The sequence below is a fragment of the Takifugu flavidus genome, chromosome 6 (assembly GCF_003711565.1).
Source record: "Takifugu flavidus isolate HTHZ2018 chromosome 6, ASM371156v2, whole genome shotgun sequence".
Taxonomy (NCBI): Eukaryota; Metazoa; Chordata; class Actinopteri; order Tetraodontiformes; family Tetraodontidae; genus Takifugu; species Takifugu flavidus.
Genome location: NC_079525.1, coordinates 6,854,393 through 6,878,436, shown reverse-complemented (window position 1 = coordinate 6,878,436; position 24,044 = coordinate 6,854,393). Strand labels below are relative to the sequence as shown.

At 45.5% G+C, this 24,044-nt stretch overlaps 1 protein-coding gene and 1 long non-coding RNA gene across 2 annotated transcripts in view; one reads left to right on the top strand and one right to left on the bottom strand.

Moving 5' to 3' along the window:
- LOC130527240 (voltage-dependent T-type calcium channel subunit alpha-1I-like) overlaps positions 1-18,666 on the bottom strand; it is a 103,358-nt gene extending 84,692 nt beyond the window's left edge. Inside the window, 1 exon segment of the mRNA XM_057035510.1 lies at positions 16,803-18,666. The gene's annotated coding sequence lies outside the window, so the exon portion shown is untranslated.
- Positions 14,434-14,958, top strand: LOC130527257 (uncharacterized). Its single transcript, XR_008950966.1, has 3 exons — positions 14,434-14,556; positions 14,670-14,731; positions 14,820-14,958. It is a non-coding gene; the product is annotated as an uncharacterized LOC130527257 (long non-coding RNA).
- Positions 18,667-24,044: the final 5,378 nt, after the last annotated feature.

The window sequence follows — 24,044 nt, the reverse complement described above, 5'->3', positions numbered from 1 at the left end:
TAGCTTCCACTCAGATCGTTTGGCATGTGCGTCAGGCTGATCTAATTGCTCAGATAGTAACGGAGAAGACCGAAGCATTTAAAGGTCAGGAGGAAGGGAAAAAAAGGTAGAATCAAAGTAATAAAGAAAACGACGCGAGAAAGCCAGAGCTGAAGAGCAACAGCGTGAGAGGGGACAGAAGAAGATGTCTTGTCAAAGCGGGGGTGCTCTGACAAAGGCAAACATGACTGGGCGCTGACAGAAGAACGTTGTGTACCCAGCGGGGCTCCCACAGAGAGTGAACAGGGTAAATGGCCACAGGAGGAGAGCTGCAGTGGAGTTATTTCCAAGACAACCGAATAATCTGCCTCCTGGTTCATTTTCTCCTCACCGCCACCTTAGCCTCTGTGTCTTCCCGTCACCTGAACGGCTCCAGCCTGGCAGGACGCTGAGAAGAGGGCCTGTGAGAGTCAGCAAAAGTGCAGTTTGATTTTCTGTCCTGGACCCGGTCCAGCTCTGTTTAGGTGTTCTGCCCAGCGCCCGAGGCACCCTCAGGGCTCATCTGCGCTGCAGGCATACTGATTCTGTTATTTCATGCAGGTCAGAGAAAACACAGTTGAAGTTTCTGAGACCAACAAAGACAAAAGGGGCAACACATTAGAACAGCAGGGAAAAAAGGGGCTGCACAGCACCGATGAAGGAAGGTTCTCCACCATGGAAATCAATCACAGCCATCCAGCATTGCTGTACAGTAAACATCAACTGGTTCATTAATAATAGTTGCTAAAGGGAGCAGAAGTGGCTGAACCTGGAAGCCTTCCTAAGAATAAACTAGCAAGTAACAGAAGACAGCAGATCTAGGCCTCACCCAGAGAAACATCCCAGAACCAAACCACAAAAGACCTAAGACCAAGCTGAGCAGTGGTGCTCCGACATGTCCACCAGACCATCTCTCCACAGACAAAACTTGGAGGACATGAGTGCATTTACAAGGCAGAGAGATGAGTGGAGAAAGGAGCAAAGGACGGCATTTATGTTAACCTGGAGCAACCAACCACCAACATTCTACCACCTCATTCGCTCCTCAATAAAAGAGCTGAAGAGGCCTCGTGGATGAGAGGTGAGACATCTAACAAGAGAACAGAAGTCCAGCCGGCTGACTGAAGCTGAGTGACCCTCGCGTAGAAACTGAACGGCCACAGTCAAACAGATGTACAGAGAGAACAATTATTTCCTATTTTGACTTCACCAGGAGCAGCACTTTCAACAAAGGTCCATTAAGCAGAAGAATTTCTCAGATGGTTTGGAGTAACGTGGGCGAACGTGAGAGCTGGATATAAATAAGCTTTTAGACTTTAAAATGAATTTAACTTTGCTGGTCCGTATCAACCAAGAGTCCATGAAGCTGGCTGAGAGAACAAAAACAAGGTTAAAGGCCACGATTGGCGTCATCCTCAAAACGTTAAACCCAAGCACAGCTTCATCAGGGCGCCTGGTGATGGTCAGCAGATTCACGCTCACTTACGATTGAGGTAAATATCTGATACTGGTGATCACCACAGCACATCCTCCATTAGCAAGTTTATGACAGTACCAGAGCGCCAGGATCGATGGCCGGTAAAAGAAAATAGGGCATCTGCGCCAATGCGATCCGTGTTCAGTCGTATCGCTTTGCGGTGCTGAGGGACATGGGAAACCATGTCCATAAATCAAGTCTTTACTGTAAAACAGAGCTGTTACGTAGACACAGCCTAGTTAGCATGAAGGATACCTCAGCGGCGCCGAGAGCGGCGCATCTTAGGTAGGACGGAGGTCCAGATGGAGCTTTATCTGCTGTTGGTCAGCAGCTTACATTGACCATGTGGAGCAGAACATTGATGGTGCCATCACTGCCACAAGGATGGTCACCGAGCAGAGGAACACGACGAAGCTGAGAGGATGACGCTGCATCAGTAAACAGCTCCACACTATAAAAAGGTTCCACTGAGATATGCGCAGGTTTTATCCCGGAGGAGCAGTTTCTGTCCCTCCAGACAATGTGTGGAAATAGAAAGACTGGATGTCGTTAATTAGGGGGAAACAAGCGACACATAAACGAATCTTAGGCTTCAGTTTGATTGAGGACGCAATAGATATGAATTGGGTATTTGAACTGAAATCTCTTGAACTGAAATCTGTTGCTTTTGTTGTTTCTGTTGTTTCTATGAGTCGACATTTTATTGAGATTTCTTTCCTTGCTTTTCTCACAAAAATCTGAAGATCAGGATGCAACATTTGATTAACCTTCAAGTTGGAATAAGCTGGCCCACAATGAAAAGTTCCTCTGAACGTGATTGCAAGATCCCTTAAAATAGGTGGCCACAGCCAGCTTTTTTCATTAAAATGATGCGCAACAAGATACATTTGTTGGGGTTTTGGGATTTAAAAAGATACAAGGAGGCCACAGGCTGAGAAAGAATTATTCAAAATAGTTTCACATTTCAAGGCCAGTTTTTCACATTTTACAGTTCAGTTATTGATTGGCGGTTATGTAAACACGCATATCATCAACGGCAACACTGAGGAGCTGCCGAGGAGCACAGGGGAGCCCTGGGGTTGAAGGTGCCCCCAACCTCAGGATACAGTTCCTTTCCGTTATCTTTATCAATTATTGAGGCTCACAGTAGTGGGGGGGGGGGGGGCAAATACAAGATGTCAGAAGGTGTCACGAGGCTGTGGTAGGTTAGCAAGCAATAGAATGGAAGACTCATTCTGCACTCCTGATGTGTGTATCCAGATGGGTTTCACCACCCAACCTGTTCAGACACACTCAGGGGGCACCTGATGTCACTGCATGGAGAGGGAGGTGGTGGTGGGAGGAGGAGCAGCAACGCCACACAGGAACACAAGGAAACGGAGAAGTTTGGTCAACAAGGGCCCAATTACTCAAGTCAAATTCAGCAGTATTAATAATCGATATTACAGGCTGAAGCCGAATTATAATTTAAACTCCTCACACTGGAAACTGATCATCGCATCACTCCCCCGCTCATGGCTGCTACCCGCTCCTCTGAAATCGCCCACAGCTGGCTCCAGAAAAAGAATAACTCAGGAACAGGCCAGCGACCACATGTCCAATATGGTGCACGTTCACAGTTAATCGAGCACGGATCTGCTCCGCTCGCCGGGTCTCCCTGCATCAGGCGGTTAAAGCGATAGATTCACCACGTAGCTAAGACTGAGCCAGCTACATCCCCTAGAGCCCAGTTTGAAGCTTTTTCTGATCACATCCCATATTCTGCTTCAGATATATGATGTGAACAGCATCAGAGCCAAATTGAAGCGGGATGAAGCAAGAAAATGATGTTCCAGTTTTTAAGCTCTCTTCCTCTCTGATCAGGTACAAATTTGCTACGCTAGCTGATAGCCTTGCTGAACTAGTTAGACTAGTTAGCTGCAGCGGGACAACCTCAAACTCCCCAACCTTCACTTTCTGTCAATCTTGGACCCTTCACCCTCTGACACTTCCAATGGAGCAGCAATCATTTCTAGGCTTCGCCATTTAAAAAAAAAAAAAAGTATTTTCATATTTTGGCAACAGACAAAGAGGTCAAGAAGGGAAGGAGAGATAAGAGAATTATCGAGGGAGGATGTGGGTGAATAAGCACTGAAAAGTCAGAAAGGGATGACGGATAGGAAGACTAAAAGGAAAGTTGGCTGGTGAACAGCTGGTCCTTCATTAGGAAGAAAGAAAAGTGCGAAAGGAGGTCAAAAGGACAGACAGGAGAGGAAAGGATCGACGTGATGTGACGGGAAAGTCAGTAAGTCAGGAAAACTGGTGCTAGACAGAAGAAAGCTGACACCCTGTGCACGTTTATTGTAGGACTGTGTGTCAGCTCACATGTATGTACACCAAAGACAGAGCACAATCCCACTCACGCGCCGCTGGAGTCGACCCACATGCAGGCTACATGCAAACAGGCGCACGGCTTCTGAGCACACAGCAATTGTGTAACATGCCTGTTTTATGTAAGTGTCACACACCCACTCCCTGGGAGACGCCGAGGAAAAGACACCAGGCAGGATTCTCACCCAGAACCGGTATAATGAAACAGTCCGAAAGGGTTCTGGGCCTGTTACCGAGAACTGCTGACCTTTAACCCTGCTGCTCATTAGCTCAAAGCCTTCTGACAGCTTCTGCTGGGTTTAAGTCAGTGTACTGCCTCACTGCAGGAGGCGTCTTCTTACCCTGGCTGTATCTTTAGCCTCTTTCCTGGTTTACTTCTGTTCTTCCTCTTTGTCTGGAGACTTTCAAAGGCCTTTGGGCAATTGTGTAACATTTGTCTGCGGTTGAGTCTCTCACGCTACGTAAAACAGATCCCACTTGCAGCGATCCATCACCGGGGGAACGTTCTAATGCTGCCCTTCAGCTGCATGCGGCAACCAATTAAAAGCATTTGCATCATCCCTTCCTTCGCTGAGCAGGGCGTCGAACTGCTCTCCACCTGCTCCTAGTCAAATATTAGACTTTTTAAGCTGAATTGAACTGGGCTGTGGGAACTGGGGTGTGTCAGATATCAGAAGAAATCAGCATTTGGCTTATTTAAAAACCCTTCAGAGCTTTTATTCAAGTCCAGCCTGATAGTCTGCTAATCCATGACCCACTAAAATCGGACTCCTGCCTTCATCCAGCATCCCAGTGCATCAGGCCGGGTCAGGTCACATTTCCATGGCATCTTCGTCAGCGGCTATTTGGAACGCTGCCATCTGATGCCACCAAAGCGTCGTGTTGGGACATCTACGCATCATCAAGACGTCAAAAACGGATCATCTTCAACATTTGATGAATGCGCTGAGAAGGGCTGCTTGTTACCAAGGGAACCAGGATGCCATTAAAAAGAACTTACACGTGGACAGCATTATCTGGGATGACAGTGGGCTCCATCATCACTGTCACCATCTATCAAGTTTAGGTTATCTCCCAGATGTGCTTGATTAAGATGTTAAGGCCAACCTTTGTAACCTGTAATGTCATCAAACTGCAATGGCTCAGAATCATAACACAGAGGACTCTGGCTACGAGCCAGTTCACCCCGACTGACCCTGCTCATATGATAAAAGACATTTTATTTGAGTGAAAACTACAAATCGTTAACCACCACTGATTGATTTCTGCTCATTGGAGAGCAAAAGTGCAGGACGTCCTGGATCTGAGGCTCAAGTCCTCTGAACTCTGGACGTTCTGAGGTTAAATTGACAATAAAAGGAAGAAACGGTTTATTCCTCTTTAGATTGTCTTGATGTGAATAGAAGACCTGTTAACAGCTCCTGATGAAGGATGGTGTTTACAGGAGGGGAGAAACATGAAAGCAGATCTTTTTTTCTTTAATTAAAACGCTGCAGCAGCATTGAAGAGCGCGCCACATTCACCTACTCCCTTTCATCACTCCCCTTATTCCAGCATTTCCCCATCTCTACCTTCCATTATCTCTGTTCCTCTTTGGGTTTATTGGCCTCTGAAGTGGCAGAACAATGTGCCCCCCACCTTCTTTCAATTTGTTTGGCAGCCTTTCATTCCATTTACTGTCTTTTCAGTTTTCCCCATTTGCCTTTATTTGATGTTTATCCTCTGTCGGGTTATTTCCCTGCAGCTGGTCGCCCGTTTGAAGCCTGTTCATTAGACAAAATGCACCCAAGCCTGCCGACCATGTGCCTCGGCATCTTCTGTTCTTAGGTGAGACAACTTGTCCTGACGACGTGTCCAGACCTCCATCAAGGGTAAACACACACCCGGTGAGCAGATCGAGGGGCAGGTTGTTACATTATTATGTAATGCTACAAAATCTGGTTTTATAATCCAACACACAATACAAATGTAGATATGTCCCATAAAGTAATTTAAATGGGAAAAAAAGGCTATTTTGAGGTATGAACAGACCTTAAATGCCCTCTATCACGAAGAGTGTGTTTCCTGAGCTGGTCATTATTCCATCATGTCTCCTGCCAGAAGGTTAAATGTAACAGATGTGAAACTAGCAGCTTTGCTTCTAGACAATCCATCATCGTCTTCTTTCCGAGCTTTTGTTACTGACTTTAAAAAGTCTGTTTCCAGCTGTGCGCTCCTTCACCCAACACATCTGTCGTCCTTCTGTTCCAGAGGAACTTGCTGAGAGTTGGATTTTCTCGGCCACTTGCTTAAGCACCATCAGCTGAAGAGCGATGGCTCCAATATCCTTCTATTGCCTCCTCCTCCTCAGCAGCAGCACATATGTTCTAATTTCCTCAAGGATGCTCTTCCCCCTCTTTTGACTTTAGTAAACAACGACATTTACAGTCGCTGTGTGCCAGATCGTATCCTGCAGCCCATCTCTAAAGATTGTTTTTCTCCTTTTGTGTGCTGCCACTTACAATCTAAAGCTACGCAGCAGCATCACTTCAGAACAGGCAGTAAAAGTCTGTTCTCATTCCGCCCAAATTAAAACCTGAATCATCTGCGATAGTCCATACGCCTGTCGTATTTTTAAAAACCTGCTAATTTTGAGGCGTTTTGGGCTGTACTGCCAATAAATAACTGTAGAATTTGCCAGAGTGATCAGGAAAGGAGGAACATGAGCAGATGGAGATTCCAAAGACCGAACAAGAAATGAACAAACGCGGGAAAAAACAATCAGTTTAATGACTAATTATTAGAAAAAAAATGCGTACAACTGATTTACATTTTTAACTCAAATCTTCTCGGGGGGCTTCCTTCTGTTCTCAACAACTGAAGTCAAAAAAAGAAAAAAAGATGGCTAAAACTGCAGCCGCACATGAATTATTAGGGAGGAATGTTGCAAGTCATCAGCTTATAAAACGGCCTTTCAAAAAGGGCAGATGTGGCCAATGAAAACATGCTGTAGATCCAATCAGGCTGCTAAATTTAGCATGGATGAATTACAAAAAGCTCACGGTCCTCTGATGAGTCCCTGCAACCCATGTGACCTTCAGACGCCTCTGCTGGAGCTTGAAGCTCTAGCCTGTAGGAGTGGAACTACACAGGAGCCATTGATTATGTTTGTGGGTGTACGAACCAACATTAACCCTTTACTCAGACACGTTTATGTTGAGAAAATAATATCACAAAGTGGGTTTAACATTCAGTTGTCTTCCTGCATGGTAGCAACACAATGAACCGTCAATGCTGGTTAGCTATAATTGAATTTATGATGAATGAGCAAGTAAAATGGAGGCAGACAATTCCTTCAAGACACCTTTTACACAGTCTTGTTTTTTCTAACTCGGTGTAATGATCCAAATGTTCAAAAATAACATCTGAAGCTTGTTGTTATAACAACGGTGACTTTCCTTTAGCCTGTACCCTTCTGTTGGTGTTCACAGAGGGTTCTCTGTGGTAATTTTGCTGTGTCAGGCTGCAAAACCATCAGCTCTGCTGATGTATTTCAGCTCAAATTTCAGCTCTAATTTTCTCTGTTGACAAACCAAAGCAGATTAAATGTCGACTGTCCAGCAATAAATATCCTTCTTGAGTGAGGATGGTTGATGTGTGCACCAAGTTCTTCTGGAGGAAATCAGTTGCACTGCCAGGGGTGTGTTTCATGATGCCGGTTGTAAATCTTGGCGGTGGATTATGGAGAACGCGACTCCCCCAGCAGGAGTCCCGTTCTGCTCCTCACCTCAGGAGCGCTGCATTATTAATTACATGGCTTTAGCTATAAAGTGCTCTCCGCCTCGAATCTGTTAAATCACTATCTTGATGCTTCATTTCATGAATCAAGAAAAATGAAACTGGCTTTTAATCCATGTTCAAGTTTGATCAAACCGTTTTTGATAAATAGTAATTAATAATAGCACCCATAGCAGCAACAACAGGATGAGCCAAACAAAAATAGCAACAATAAACAGAATTGCAAACAGCAGCAATTACAGCAGCTCTAATTATGATCCTCCACACTGTCCAGCATTGAAAAGGAGAGAAAATGCTCTTCTCCACCTCCTTTAGGACAAAAGCATGATGAATGCTGGATCCTTTCAGCCACAACGAGTTGAAGTGAGCACCCAACGCCTGACCATGGGACTCTCGGCAGCCAATTTCTGCCTTCCACTTTCCTATCAAACCAGTGGCGAGCCTTTTATAACTGCACTCCTGGGGAAACGGATCAGAACAATGTCCGGCAGAACCAGAGTGGCGGCCGGACCACACAGCAGTTTCATTCCATCTTAAAAAGAACCGCAAATAAATCAATTAACGGGAAGAATTCTGGGAGATGTCCAACAAACACGTTAACTGGCAAAAGAGGAAGTGACAAAGCAAACTAAATAAAGATTTGAGTAATTATGATGTAGCAACATGATGGAGAAGCCAGGAAGCCCAACAATAGGATCTGAGCACATGTATGATGTAAATGTCTTCACTCCAGTAGTTGTGTTGTCCTATACAAGGACATATGTGGACTAGCACATTGTCCACATTGTTATTGTTATTTTATTTTCAATCTTATTGTGAAATTGGAAACGTGAAATGCTTTGAAAATGGCAGTGCTTCATTTATTGATCTTTAATAAGGTGAGAAATGAGAGGAGATGGGGGTCAGAGTTCTCAAGCAGGAACTGAGCCAACATGACAATGTTGGTAAAATGATCAGTTCATTACAGCCAAACATCCAACAGCTGAGACAGAAAGTGATTCCAGCCCTTAAAACAACCACCACAAGCAGCCTGAAGTATCTTTAGGGGGCCCTGGATGTAGAAAGCCCCCACATGACTGGATAATCTGCTCTGAAACATCCAAGGTTCCACAGCAGGTTCCAGCCACCGTTAAGGGAGCTGAATCTGGGATGAACTGTCCCAAAACTCCTGTAGTCTGAGCCCAGCTTTAGAAGAGACATGCCCAACACCAGCAGCGAAACACTAATTTATCCTCACTTGTGTGTGTTTGTCTGCAGGAGGATAAGCTAGTTTGAGAAAGACCAGGCTGCACAGGTGGGTCTTCCTTCAGTTTCTGGACCCTCATCCAGAAGATCATCATCATTGAGCGAGATACCCCTCCTGCGCTCCGTCCCTCCTCTTTTTATCCTAACATCCACAGCCTCTCTCTTTTCAGCTTTTGTCCCTTCTGCCTCAGAAAACTTTGGCAGCACAGGACTGTTGGCAGTTGTTTGATCTTTGTTCCCCTGTCGTCTCAACACCATCGTCACAGTGAGACAGCTTCTAATTTGGACAGAGTTTTAGCTGCTTTTTTAGTTCTTCCTCAGACAGAGGACAGGGAAACAAGCCTGTCCCTGCAATATTGGGCTCACTGCAACTTCAAGCCACAAAAAAAATAACCAAAATATGGTGCTTTCTTTTTATAGACCTGTAGGAATAAGTCAGACGTCACACCATCACTACCAGAATTATTGATTTGCAACAGATAAAAACTGTGCTATCAGGCATACTGCTGCATGGACCACCGACCATGCAGGGCAACAGGTCAGCGGGGTATTTCTGAATCCCAACCGTGATCTGATGTGAACTCTACTGCCCCCTACTGTTGTACTGTTGTCAGCATCGAGGACATACGGACCTAGAAAGAGTACCGGTACATGTTTTACACACGTCAGGTAAGCTAACTGCATTTTAATCTGTTTTTCCCCTCCAGGAGAGGAAGAATTGCGGCAACCATCAAACTCCACCAGGAATCCGCCTCGAGAAGAGAAAATTCACTCCAAAACAGAATCACAAAAACTTAAACTAACAAGGTTGTCGGCAGCATGCAGGTGAAGTGAAGCAACGGCTCTGCAGATGGTTCAGAAGCAGAAGCAAAAATAACAGGAGAAGCTGTGCCAGAGAAGGTGGGTGGATTTGGTTTGGTTGCAAAGGAGGGAGAAGCTGCAGAGAGGAAGAGAGAGAGGGGGGAGGAGAGAGAGGGAGGGAGGGAGGGAGAGAGGGAAATAGAGGGAGAGAGAGGAGGGGGAGAGAGAGGAGGGGAGAGGAGAGGGTGGAAGAGCAACAGGGGATGGGGAGAGGGGGCAAGAGGGGGGAGGATGAGAGGGAGAGTGGGATGAAGAAAGAGAGGGAGAGAGGGTAGGGGGTTGAGAGAGGGGAGGTGGGGAGATGGAAGAAGAGAAATGACACGGTTTCAGCAGACATTGAAAATTACACTTACAATGCAATTAAAATCCAAGCATGAGCCAACACACACACATACACACACACACTATCCTGATTGTAAAGGCTGTTTCTCTTTTGCTTCATTGATCCCTCGTTTCCTCTCGTTTCTCATCTGTGCTTCTTCCTGAGCTCAGTTTCGCTTCAATTATCAGCTGTTTGCTGACAGACATGTGTAATGATAGGAAACACACACACACACACACACACACACACACACACACACACACACACACACACCATTCATACATTATGTGTATACATAATGTACATAAACAATGGAAGATCCACCAGATTTCAACAACACACTCCCTGCCTCTCACAGACAACTGCATGCACACAAACACACGCTCGCCTGCCTGCACGCGCAGACACACACACACACACACACACACACACACACACACACGTACAGATCTCAGGCTGGCTGGAAATGACAGTGGATGAGAGTGAGGCTTAATTACAGGTGCAGAGGAAACACAGAAGAGGCTGAGAACATGGAGCTGAGAGACAGGAAGTGTAAAGAACAAGGAGTTTATGTTGAATAGGAGGAATGTAGGGTAGAATGGGATTCCTTCAAAATAGAAGAATTCTTCCCCATTAGGTGAGAAATGCACCTGATGCAGGAGTGAAGAGAAGTTCTGGGGGAGTTTAAATTCAGTGCTTCAGAGGAAGCCTGGCAGTCGCTGCCATTCAGGCGGAGTCAAGCAGGAACGCAGACGCCAGAATAAAAACACAATCTGCTTCATTTGCAAAATAAAGGGACACAGATGCTTGATATTACTTTTGATAAAAACGATATCTACCAACTACGCAGCAGCAGAGTCGTCTCAGGGACCGAGACAACACAAAATAGGACGACTCACGTCTGCAGAGCCGACAGGAACATTTGTCATCAAATTGAGGTTGAGATCCTTCTAGTTCTTTCCTGTGTTACACAAACAGATTTAACGACATCTTCATGAACCAACTTCAGAGAGAAGAAAGAGAAAAGCTGTTTAGAGATGCAGCATCACCGTTGCCCAGTTAAACCATCAGTGCTGCATGTTTGTGGCGCACCGAGGCTGGCGAGGTCTAAATCTCTGCTCCCAGCCCCGGACGTGTTGCGTGGCATTCTCTGGGCCTTGCATCAGGCGGATTTCCACAAGTACTCCATATCAAGATAATGAGCATGAAAGTTCATCCTGCTAATGATGGGTGGAAAAAGGATGACCAGGAACCAAATGCCACCTCGGCTACATGCAGGCTCTTTTGTCAGAGCGGAGTTTGGAAAGTGCTGAAAGTTTAGAAGAAGTTTCTGATGCAGAAGCTTCAGGCCTGATGAGGACGAGCCGATGCTTTTACCTGCTGCTCTCCACAACCTAACCTCCAGAGAAACCAGCAACCTTCTGAGACAGAAGAGTGCCGATGATTTTAATCATCGTGGAAAGCAAATAGACCGACCACTGGGAAGGCAGGAGCGACCGGCTGTAGAGATGTAAACACAAACATCAAATACTGCAGAAATGTCTGCAGATGAACTCTACAAATGCGGCCTGTCTGATCAGCAAATGTGGGAGCGTTTGCAGGGTACAGCAACAGCAGCAACATCCTCGGATTTTACAGATGGGTGGCAAAATGAAACATCAAGTAATGAGCGGGCGGAAAAAGGGAAGCAGTGAAAAAGAGAAGGAAGAAATGTAGAAGTTAAGAGAAACTGATGTGCATGCAGTCGGGTATCCCATAATCCCTTGTTGCTCTGGAATTTTATCAATTAGCCTACAGAAATCCTTCAGAGGTACACACTGCTGTACAGGGGCCACTACCGTGTGTGTGTGTGTGTGTGTGTTGTGTGTGTGTGTGTGTGTGTGTGTGTGTGTTGTGTTCTAGCATAAGAAATGTCAAGCTTTTCTCTTAGTTTAATTGCTTTTGCATGCATGGTTGTCTTTTTTTATCTCTTTCCATGCACAGTATTATATCCACACACCCTCCAGCGTCAGGTCACGTGTGTGTGTTCTTGTACTTGATACATACTGAGTACTAAATTATTCATTCTACTAGCAAAAGTAAGGACATTTTGGCTGGTCCACACAACATTAAATACCTGTTTAAAGGTTAAGACTTGGTTTTAAGGTTGAGGTTAGAATTGGGTTTAGGTCAGGGGCCAGAGGTCAGAGTTAAGGTCAGGGGTCAGGGCATCAGTTGTGATACACAAAGTCTTCACAAAGATAGAAGTACAAGTGCATGTGAGAGAGAACACAAAGGATTTTTTTTTTTTTTAAGCATGACGATGTTATGACATTAAACAAGCTTTATCTCGATGACCAACAAGCTTCAGTTTTCGTCACGCAGACAGACGGACAGATATAATGCTTAATTTCATGGGATGATGTGCAGAGTGATCAGTTCTGTGTCACTCTAAGATCTGCGAGGTTCTCACATATACCCACATCCTGGATTCCAATAATAAAAGCTCTCACACAGTTTTGCTGAAGAGCAGCAAAAAAAACCCTCCAAACTCTCTTTGTAATTAAAACTGCTCCAAAGTTCCTGGCATCTAGTTTTTGTGCTCTTATTAATTTGGATTCTTCCACCCATAAAATAAAGGAAATGAATCTATAATGAATGTAGCTTCCTTTTCTGTGGAAACCGCCGCCGTGGTCCAATCGTTACCGATTTGTGTCCAAAGAGCAGCGCTTCCATACATGAAGCAGACAGAAGCCTCCGTATAGAAACACTGGTGAGGGCAGCACGAACCCACTCACGGCTGGGTCAGAGGCAGGACCGGAAGAGCTCAGCACAGGTGATTGATCGACTGATCATCAGCAGATCTGTCAGGCACCAGATGAGAACCTAAATGCGACACACGAGATTGGCTGAACACCGCTTTATTGTCGGAAACAGACAACAGACAGGATTCACCGGGGCGCGAGCAGAACAGAATAGTCGGGGACAGGCAAGGTCGGAACCGGGCAGGCAGGCAAACAGGAATACGCTGGAAAGTCATCGGGAACGAATAACGATCTGGCAGGGAGCAGGTGTGCCTCCGGGGATTAAGACGAGTGCTCATTAGAGTCCTGATGCACAACAGGTGTGCGGGGTGAGGTGGCTCATGGGCATGATTGCCCGCACCTGTGACATGGATCAGTCAGTAACATCTGTTAACACTTTAGCCATGCATAGCCCAGTTTTATTCTATCAGCTTTATTGTTAACTCCCAAGAGTGTATGTTCAACATGGCAGACTAATGATGGTAACGACAGGAAGGAATAAGGAAATAATGTTCATGAGCGAATCCGTCTCCTCTGGTCCAGAACGGCATCACCTCTACCATCAAAGCCCCACTGGGCTCAATCGTCCCTGCACCAGTTCACCGCCCCTGTGTGTGTTTGGGTGTGGGTGTGTGTGTATGGGGGGGGGGGGGGGGGCAGTTATGATCTGTGATCGGGGTCAGAGGCCTTAAGTTATGAGACGATATTGATTTGCTTGAGCCCTGCCTTGATTGTTGTTCCATCACTGAGCTCCAGGAACTACAGTGTGGAACCAAGGAGGGGAGATAACTCCCACATGACATCATCTACAGCTGATGTGGAACGCTCCATCATCTCCCAGTGCATCCAGTGTAGCGGGATGGTCTTCAAGGGTAACACCATTTTGGAGCTGCAGAGTTTTGCACAGGCTAAAAATGCTAAATGTTTAAGTTCAATGCAGTCGGGTGGTACATGTCAGCCTTTGCAGTCTGAAACAGTGTCTGCAAGAAGCTGTTTAATATTCAGAGACATAAACTGTGTGAGACACAGAGGAAAGAGTCAAAGATGCACTGAAGGAAACAGATGGAGTTTCAGCAGGAAAAAAAAAAGGTTTTTACACATGTGAGAACAGAATCGACACAACTGTTAAGGGAGGTTTCCAAAAGGTGCGTTTCCACTGCAGGAGATTCAGGAAAATACTAGGGAACCTTCCTTCTGGATGGTTGTGTTGCTCCTGTGGAGGAGAACCCCTCGACGATGTCAAATCACCAGGGCAAGCCGCCCAACGCAAAAACCGAGATGTGTAATATTCTAAAGAGAATATTATTTCTACAGCTCCTTGAAATGTGCAGTTACAGAGTTTTTCCCAACATTTTTCTAGTTCCGATCTTTTACTGCAAGCTGTGTCTGTGTACGCATCGGTGTGGTAATAAATATTAAACAGCAAATGTGTCAAGATACTTGTAAACTGCACAGACCAGGGTTCTGTGTTTAGTCAATCGACAACAACTTAACCTCAAGCTGCACCCAGGAGATCTTTGAGCCAGGCTAAGAACTTTCCCTACAACAGGGACCCAGTTAGGCCCCGTAAAGGTTCCTGTAAATGTCCAGGTTCCTGCCGTGAAGACACACCAGATGTTTTCAAAGGTACCAGGATAGGAGAAACAGGGTAAGGAGGAATTGCCCTTGCAGAAGGCCATTAAACAATGCAGAGAGGTCCTAAGGTGAGCGATTTTTTATCTTCTGCTGTCATGGCTGCAGGATAGAAACAGCCCACTCTTTAAACTAGAGTTCCCCACCAGGATATCAATCACAAGTCATCATCCATATGTTTCAGCATGTGCTCTGTGTCACACCAGAAGAAATCCAATTGTTCTTTTCCCTCTATCAACATCTGAAGTTGGTGGTTTTGATCAAGAGACACAACATTTGAAGAACAGAACATTTGAAACATTAACAACCATTTCTTCTGACACCCTCTCAACAGGCCACCGAGTGCTTCTATGATGAAGTCGAATCCTGGCCTACATCAGACAGCCAGCAAACACCCGTCTCCACACGACCCTGAATGCATCACAAGGCTGGTGGTTCAACATCCTTAACTGAAAGTGTGATGCTTTGAATTGTCTGAAAAGTTTGATTTTTACTAAATCTTTTAACATGGATGTGCGTGGACAAGACTGTTTCTATAGTAACAACCCCTATTTGGTTTCAGGTGCTGACTGTTCTGCCTCCTATCTAAGTGGGTACAGCTCGATCCTCATATATGAATGAGTCGTCAGGCTTTTTATGAGAATGCTCTAATACCAGAGAAGTTGGTTTAAATGGAGAGTTGAGGGCCTGAAGGTGCAAATGCTTCAGTAGGGAACCAGTAAAGACTCTTTAGCAATTAAGGAACATTGGAACCATATTTTACAGCAGGTGGTTCTGAACCGATGTGTCCAGCCGGTTAAAGGCCATTTAGATGAACATATGTGTCTTTCAGAACCATGGGGCTCCTGATTTGTTTGTGATTATTCTGCTCTACTGGGATTTGGCCCCCAGCGTGATGGCGGCCAGCACTCCGGCCAAAGTGACCGTGTTAGATGGCACAAGCTGTTCTGCTGCAATTAAACACATTTCAGTTCCAGTGTCGGGTTACTTTTTTGGCTCTGATGCAGAGCTCCACATTCAGCGTGCTGTTAAATACTTATGAGCTCATTTGTCTTGAACAATGGCGCGTGCCGCTGTTGATTAGGCTGCCGTTGTACCGCTGCGGGTAAAACAAAGTCCTAATCTTCTGGAGGCAGTTGATTGTTGGTGCCTGCCATTGTTCCACTAATACTCAACATTCACATTGGGGTGGTTGGGGGGGTGGGGGGTGGTAACTTCCCCAGCAGCTGAGATTTGAGTTCTTCCTTGAAGCTGCCACCAAGATAAACACATTAGCTTTCATGATCAGCAGCCTGGGGGGGGGGGGGGGGGGGGTGCCCTGTCAGCCGTGTGGCCCTGAGGTTACTCTCGACCTGAAGGCTTGAAAACTAACCAAGCACATGCGATACAAGACCACAAACTGTCATGGGAAAAGGCCAAAACCAGATAAATGCAATTATTATTGTCAGATACAGTATGTTCGCATTGCTTGATGGGTCAAGCATGTGCTGGTTAGCCAGTATTGAGCCAATTATAACCCTTCTTTTGATAGTTATAACACTGAGATGAAAAGTTACCACCTGGGAGTCTGAACGCCTTCACCCCCTCTTTAATCACATCTTAGGTACTTTAATGTAAAGTACCCAAGATTCTCCACCCATCTAATGGTGGCAGCAGACCTGATTTTATATGCAACAGATAATAAAATACGTGTCCTGAGGTCTGACCTGCAGCAAAGAACCCGGTTGTTTTTAGAAAAAGCAGCAGGTTACTCGAAATCAGTTGAAAAGAGCGCCCCCTACCTGTAACATCAAAAGAGGAAAAATGCAAGCGAATATCTCTCTAAAAGAGAGGAGGAGGGAGGAAGGGAGAGAGACACACACATAGACCTTAATACCTGTTGACCCAAAGCCATTACAAAAATGGAAATTCATTACCAGCTGCGTCCGGACTCGTGTGCGTCACGTAATTGAAATGCACCTTTATGCCCCAACAACGCCTCAAAAAAACAAGGTATTAAGCGGCCCTGTCTCCTCCCTCAAAGTAATAACAAGCGGATATTATCACATACAGTTTTGCTTCGTTTGATTTTGTGCGTCATAAATTTGATTCATCACGTGATTGACGATTGATTATCACCTGATTGATCCTTCACCTTATTCCATTTCTGGTCATGGTGCATGGTGGCCGAGGCGGGTCTGTACAGAAACTCCCAGAGAATATTTACCCTTTTCAGTAAAAAAGCAATTCACAGAACACACTCGGGTTGTAATTAACCAACGTTTGTCCTCAGCAGAATAAGAGCAACAGGAAACAGGGGAGATATTGCTGCCTTTACCTTTTCATGCATCCACGGAGAGCGCGTCCGCGGGTGTTCAGGAGAAGAAAGTACGTTAATCCGTATTTCGGAGACCTAGTTTTAGGATTCTTTCCTGTAACTCCCCAGCCTCTGCGGGGTCTCCAGCGGGGAGGTCTGATATCCAACAGATTTTAAAGCCAAAGCAGCAATCCGGGGTTCAGCGCGCTCCTGGTCTGCATCTTCCCTATTAACGCGCTCGCTTTTACGCACCGCTGTAAATCAGGAAAGGTCGTGCCAAGAGAAAGAACAGATGGACCGAACACCGACGGCGCGTCTCGGAAATCCACGTGTGTGTTCCGTCCTCCCGACCTTTTTTTTTCCCTCTTGTGTTCACCAGTAGAGTTGCAATCACAATTCTGAGCTCATTAACGCCGTCAGGTGTGACAGGAGACCGACGCGCTGCGCCCCGGTGGCTGAAGGCTTCCGCATGTCAGCCGGTGTGGTTGAACCTCTCAGAAGAATGGGGGACGGTGAAGACGCTCTCCTGGTCAGCCCCTGTTGCCGCGCACCCACGCACCCTCTCCAGGTGGTTGAACCTCCTTCTCCCGGTGAAATTCAGGAAATCAGATAAAGTGGGTTTCGACGTCCACCGCCCCCGCGCGCCTCATCTCTCCAAACTCAGGGAATTTCTGCAGCGCAAATATGATTTATGGATCAAGTTCAGTGAAGATGAACCCCCACAAGCCTCAAACTACACTTGCCTGGTGCAGTGGATTATGGCTCCGCCGCGTATTTCCAGTTCGGCTGGATGGAGCTGCGCATCAACAGTTTGGTGTCGCGTCTCAGATGTCCGCGCAAACCTCGGTCTGCTCCACAGGGGTGTAAAACCCAATGAATAAAAGAAGTGATGCGGGATAGAGAACCTCGGGGGCACCGGTCGTTTCTCCGAAACTCGCGACCACTTGGTGATATGATGACGTTTAAAGTCAGCTACTGTGTTTGAATCTAAAACACGAGTCTCCGTCAGCACATGGAGAGGTGGGAGGCGAGAGGGCCTCTAAGGGGTGGGAAATGAATAATTCAGTAGGGGAGGGATGGAGAGAGAAAGAAGGGAGGGAGAGAGAGAGTTTTTTTAAAAAGACCCCTCAACAGAAGACGACTAGTCATGGGCCTCCACTGCACAGTGACCCCCACATTGTGCAACTCAGGGCCAAAATGTACTGGTTCTGATATCTGGAGGTGATGTGCAGATTTTTATCACACTTAAGGTGTCTGAAACAGATGTCCCCCACATTAGGTTGAAGTGGGGTTTGGGGGGGTTGTACTAATGGGGTAATAATTGATCATATTTTCATGTTTCTGGGTGACAGGTTGATTTTTCTTACTTCTTTTGGTTAGAAAGTGGAGCCACCAGCACCAGCGTACCTCAGCACCCTCCTGCTGCCTTTCAAGCACCTAAATGGCACCAAGGTGAGCTAAGATGCACCAAAGGATGAAAATCTTTTTAGGGTAATCAGACCTGAGGACCATGCAAAGGAATACTTGGAAACAGCCCCAATGGAAACCTCCCCTAAAGAGAAATGTTTAAGGTTCTGCTGGCAGCAGTCTGAAGGTCATGAAGGTCATAAATCCAGCCGCTTCCATCATCCACCCTCAACCTCTGGGGTTTTATTCTCAAGGCTGCTGCGTCAGACAGCCATCAGCTGGTGGTGGACGGTGGACGCGGGGCGTCTCCATGTTTGTCCTAATAAACAAGATGAAACTCAAAAGCTGCACTGGTCTTATGGGGAAAAGCACACACATCCTCACACTCTTCTTTATCTCAGGCAGGTCAAACACATGCAGGGAGACACAGTAGTGACAGCACAGTTTATCAAACTCTTATTGGATTGTATTTCACCTTGCCCCCTCACCACCACCTCCCCCAGCCTCTCACCACCTCCACCACAAGCAGAGCACTGAAGGTCAAGCGGTCTGTGACGCTGGTCAGAAATCCCACCCATGGGGGCAGAGCGCTCCTTGTGCAGCTTGGTCACGTTGCAGCTGTCCGCTCAATGTCCACTTGACTGTTTCAGGTCCTCGGCAATGCTGGAGCGCCGGGGGATGGAGGACAAAAAGCTCTGGAGTATTCTGAGCAGAGTGACGCTGGAGAAGACGAAGATGAGCTTAAAGCAAAGGAGATCTTAAAGTTAAAGCTGAAAGAATCTAGGAAGAGATGCTGTCCACATGGGGAGCTGTCCACAGCTTCACAGCCAGAGATGAAGACACTCTATGAACTGTGTGCAGTTATTGTGAACATTGATTCCACATAAATGTGCAGAAATTGCTCTGATTGAAAGGCGCTCAGCCGTGTCAGCGCAGGTGAGATGGTGGTCGGCTTTACCATCACTGGGTCACACTCGGTGATCAGCAGAATCGGCCAGGCCATAATTGTTAGAGAACAGAAGGTAGATCAAAATAAATCTGTTCCACTCCAGTCGTCGAGTGTGTGCTCGTGCTCAGGGGCATTAGCTTGTCAAATCTCCGGATCATTAGTTTTTCTACATGTTCTCCTCCGAGTGACCGTGCAAACACATAATCTGTGCACGACAAGAGTGTCCTATCTGTTTCATACGCATCAACATCTGCATGGTGTCATGTTGAGATTAAGGTTTTACAGTCATCCCGTCTAAGGAAACAGCAGCATGGTTGCTAAGCAAATGGTGTTTATCAGAGTTTATAAAATGCTACCAGGAGACCTGTTTCATTCAATTTTAAAGCCAGTTGCTCCTGTTTATGCTCAGGGCACCAAATCGTTTAGACTCTATCTTTAAAGTAAATCAGTTTTCTAACACTCACAATCACTTATTGATTATTTTTTAGAAATGTAGGTGCAACCTGTTTTGTATTTCCTGCCAAAAAAGATACATTTTCAGAAGTAAATACCAAATTTTAGCCTCCCTTTGCTCTCTCACCCTACAGATTAAAGGGTGCACAAGCAGCTAAATTTAAGGGGACATGCGGAAATTCCTGCATAATAAACGGAGCCGTATTTTGACATCTTAATTGCAGCAGGTAGATCTTCACGTATGTCCAAATATCGCAACCTTTCGAAGGTGAAATGCAAAAGAGACGAGGAGCGCCAATATCAACGTATCAGAAAGTTCCTTAACATCCTCAGTGCCTTGAAAGTCAGTGATCAGGCGGACAGAGAAACTCAACACTGCACCTGTAGATAATGCAGAAAAAGGAATTCCTCCTGCAACAGGTGACAGCACAGAGGAGCTGTGGGTCATCTGAGGGATTCAATAAACTGTGACCGAAGCAGAAGCGCTCTGTTACGCTTCATCTGACCTCGGTGAGCAATTGTCTTCAAAAGCGAACTATATGAGGCAGAAACAAGTGAAAATGGCATCAAACTTCTGTTTCATTCAAAACTTGAGAGTTTTTATGTGAAACACCTGAGCGTCTCCCTCCATCTTCCCCTCCGCTGTGTGTTTCTGACCTTTAGTGTTTCCTCCGAGACAGACATGGAATATAGGACGGAAATTAGAAATTTTGGATTTGCAACAGCACAGAAAACGCATTTATATGTAAATACAATATATATGTGGTCAAACCTTTGCTGCGGTGAAGGAAAACTAAAGGTTTCTTTCTATACTGGAGGATACCATGAATATAAATGTATCCAAAGTCGACAAACATTTTTCAAATGAGTTCTAAAGATGCAGCTTTGAGGCGATTTTTGTTTCCATTCACGATGACACTTTGTAGACGGTCCCTGGATGCATGGTCGGTGCCACAGCCTTACATTTGTTCTGCCTTTGTGCTCCACAAGTTTATTGTTCATTACTGAGCAAATTGTTTTATACAAACTAGCATTGTAACATAGCAACACCAGCACTAACAACTCAGAAAGCCAACAACAGCTTCACAGAACTAAAAGGTCTCAGCTGAGGGGAATTTGTTGTAGTTTACTTCCGTATTCACACTCTGAGAAGTGTGTTCATGAATTTTTACTCATCCCTGGCCTGTGTGCAAATGCCCAGGAGAAGAAGATGTATCCACACGGCAGTAAAGAGGATGAAACACCATCTCCACCATGAGAACCAGTGGAAGCTGCAGCCTGGACAGAAAAGGTTAAGGAACATCAGGTGAAGCCAATCAGGGCATGGAGGAGAGTCCAGACAGGAAGAAGCACCAGGAAGTGATGAAGCCATGTCCATTGTCATAAGTCATGCACAGACAACGCACATCATGAAAGCAAGTGTGCACGTTAAGATGGTCCTTTATTCATCTGGCACAGTTTGAACCACATGGTGGTGCAGCAGTTAAAACAGGGACAGCAAGAGAGAGAGAATGAGTGGATGTTTGTTGTCCTTCTCTGCCTGTACAATCACAGCATCCCTCAGATCCTCACACAGTTCATCTCTGTCCACTGTGGCAGGTGCGGTTCCTGAGGAGGTTCCCCACCTGTCTGAGCCAGATTAGAGGCTCCCTGACTGGGCTAATGGCCACCACCACTACCTCATCACCCAGGGAAGCGGAAGCCTCAGTCTGATTCATTGCCGTCAGTCGGCTACAAGAGTTTGTTCTCTGCCACTTGTCCTTTTAAATGGGCTTTCAGGACCAAAAGCAGTTGGGGAAGCAGTTGGACTTAAAATTCCATGACTCTTTGGTTGCATTTGTTTCCCAGTGGCCTTTGTCCATCCAGAATTATTTTGTCCATCCAGAATTCTCCTCCTTTTTGGGGAAAATTGTTATTTTAAGGTTCAGAGGCTCCTCTCTTGTGCTGATATGTTTACTCATTTGTGGAAAAATGAGCAAAAATGAGAAATCCTTGTATCTACTTCAGGGATGTCCAGACCCAGTCCTTGGGGGCCGCAATCCAGATGGGATTTCAATCCGATTCCTGGACAGCTTTCACCTGGGATCCCACTTTGCTTGATGAAAGCATTTTCTGCCTAGTAGGACAGAAAACCTGGCTGGACCGGGGCTGGACGCCCCTGAATTCTGCTTCCACCCTTTGAGTCTTCCTGTCCTGCAGCTTCCATCTCTGGACTCTCGGTCCTGTGATTTAGTTGACAGAGAGCCTAAAGCGAAGGGACTGAACGCCAGCTCAAATGTCAGCCACTTCTTACTCCAAACACACACCTCTCATATTTATCCTCTTCTCCTGACATTTAAGGGTCGGCTCTCATCTGCTCTATAATTTCTCCTCATCTCAGATAATCCAGCTGTGTGAGAGGTTAAGGATGGTGGGCTGAGTGTGATGTTTACAGGCACATTCACGTGACGCAGGGGTCATAAATGGAACCTCGACGGAGTTAAATGTTCATAATGAGACTCTGCATAACAACCAGACAGCTGTGCTCCTCTGTGATCTCACAGATGCTCAGAATGTCAGTGGGAATATTATGAACATCATAATTAGATCTGAGCATTGTGTGCAAAAACCAAGATGATGGTTTTGGTTGATGTTAGCGATCAGCGTGCCTCTCTATGTGCTCCTGGAGTCATTTTAACTGTGTCGGTCTGCTTGGTGGGAGACAGAGGCCCCGTCGGTAGGTTGTTGTAGAAGCACCATCTGTCTCTTCTCGAAAACAAGGGCAACGTAATGACCTGGACTGGACAGACCAACAAGGTCCCTAAGAGGGAAGCGTGATGAGTAAAGGGGGGTTTAATTAATGACCGTGGAGGGACGATGTGAAGTGTCTATTCTTCAAATATTCACTAACTGCTGATTGCAACCAAAAAACAGATACAGAAAAGAAGTGATTATTTAATAGCCTGGATTTTTTTTTTTTTTCAGCGCTGAACAAATTATTGAGCGTTATTTTGCGACCATATAATGGTGCTTTACTGACACCTACTAGCTGATATTAGTATTGCAGCAACCTTGCGTTTTTATTAAACTCTTATTCGGTGTTTTGAAAATGATTCTTTTAGTTGCATTTCTAATTATCACCACAATCAGAAATTTATTAAAGTATATTATTTATGGACGGTAATTTATACAAGAAGGGAGCGTTTTAAACCTCTCCGTGCTCACGGGAAGATTTTCCTTTGTTGGCAGAAGATTGAATAAATTGGGTTGCTGACAAAAAGGGAACAGGGCAGAGCAGTATATCTGTTTGTCTACTCTTGTGTTACTGAATTCATATGTAAGTGAAAGAACTGTTTTTAGGTTTGTTTGTTTTTTTGGTGTTTTTTTAGTTACCTTTAATTAAAAATCCAAAATGAACAGATACTTGTTCCATCGGTATCATAACTGTTTTGTTCCACTGGGAGAAACTTTGTTGAAACCTCTTGCTGTGAAACTCAGTCCTGTGATTCTAGAGGTTCAAAGACTCTTCTGAGCTCCAGATGTGCATCGATGCTGTGGTTTTATTGACAGTTTCGCTGTAAGCTCAAGGTTACCCACTGTGGACAAGGAGGGAATCCAGGTTTAAGGGCATCCAAAGACTCTTAAACCAACGATCAACTCAATGTGGAGGTGTTGAATGTAGAATGTTTCAGTCTCAAAGCTATCCCACAGACTCTCTATCCCACAGACTTCCCCCTTTGAAGATCAGCTCATTGCAAACATGCAGCACGTCCTGAGCGACGCTGCTGTATCAACATTCAGCCGCCGCCTCCGCTTCGTTCACATCCTGACAGAATGACTTTTTCATGGCTTTCTTACTTCCGTTTTGTCTTTCCTCTGAGTCATTTCTTTCTTCCTGCCTGTCCCTGATGCGTCAGCATTTAGGAGAAAGAGGGGGGAAAAAGGTTGGAGTAAACAGAATGAGACAGAATTGATAGAACAAGACGGATGGTGAAGATATTATAAAACCAGAGTAAAGCGTTTGTGGTCAAGCTGAAGCTGCTGACTGTTTTTACCTGGATTCTCCCCTGAAAAATGTGGTCACCATTATTTACAGATCACTGTGTTGATGCTATATAGCCTAGGTCTTACTAACCCTCACATATATGCCTTTCAACCCCAACCCGATGTCAAAGTGCACTGATTTCCCCATCAATGCTAGAGCACCACAGGGATGCGTGTGAAGCCCAGATTCATACATCATTCAATGAATTCCAGTGAGCCAATCAGCTTCCAAAAATGTCCTCACTTTGGTAGTAGAAGGCAGATTTTGCAAGAAAACACACAATCTGTCTCTTGAACAGATGATGATGACCAGCAGCTTCTGTAGCTGCAGTCTTTAGACCGGCTCCATCATTAGCATATTAATATCTGCACGGCTGCATCTGCAGGTCACCTTGCAAAAGCTCTCACAAAGCAGATGATTCTGGTCACAC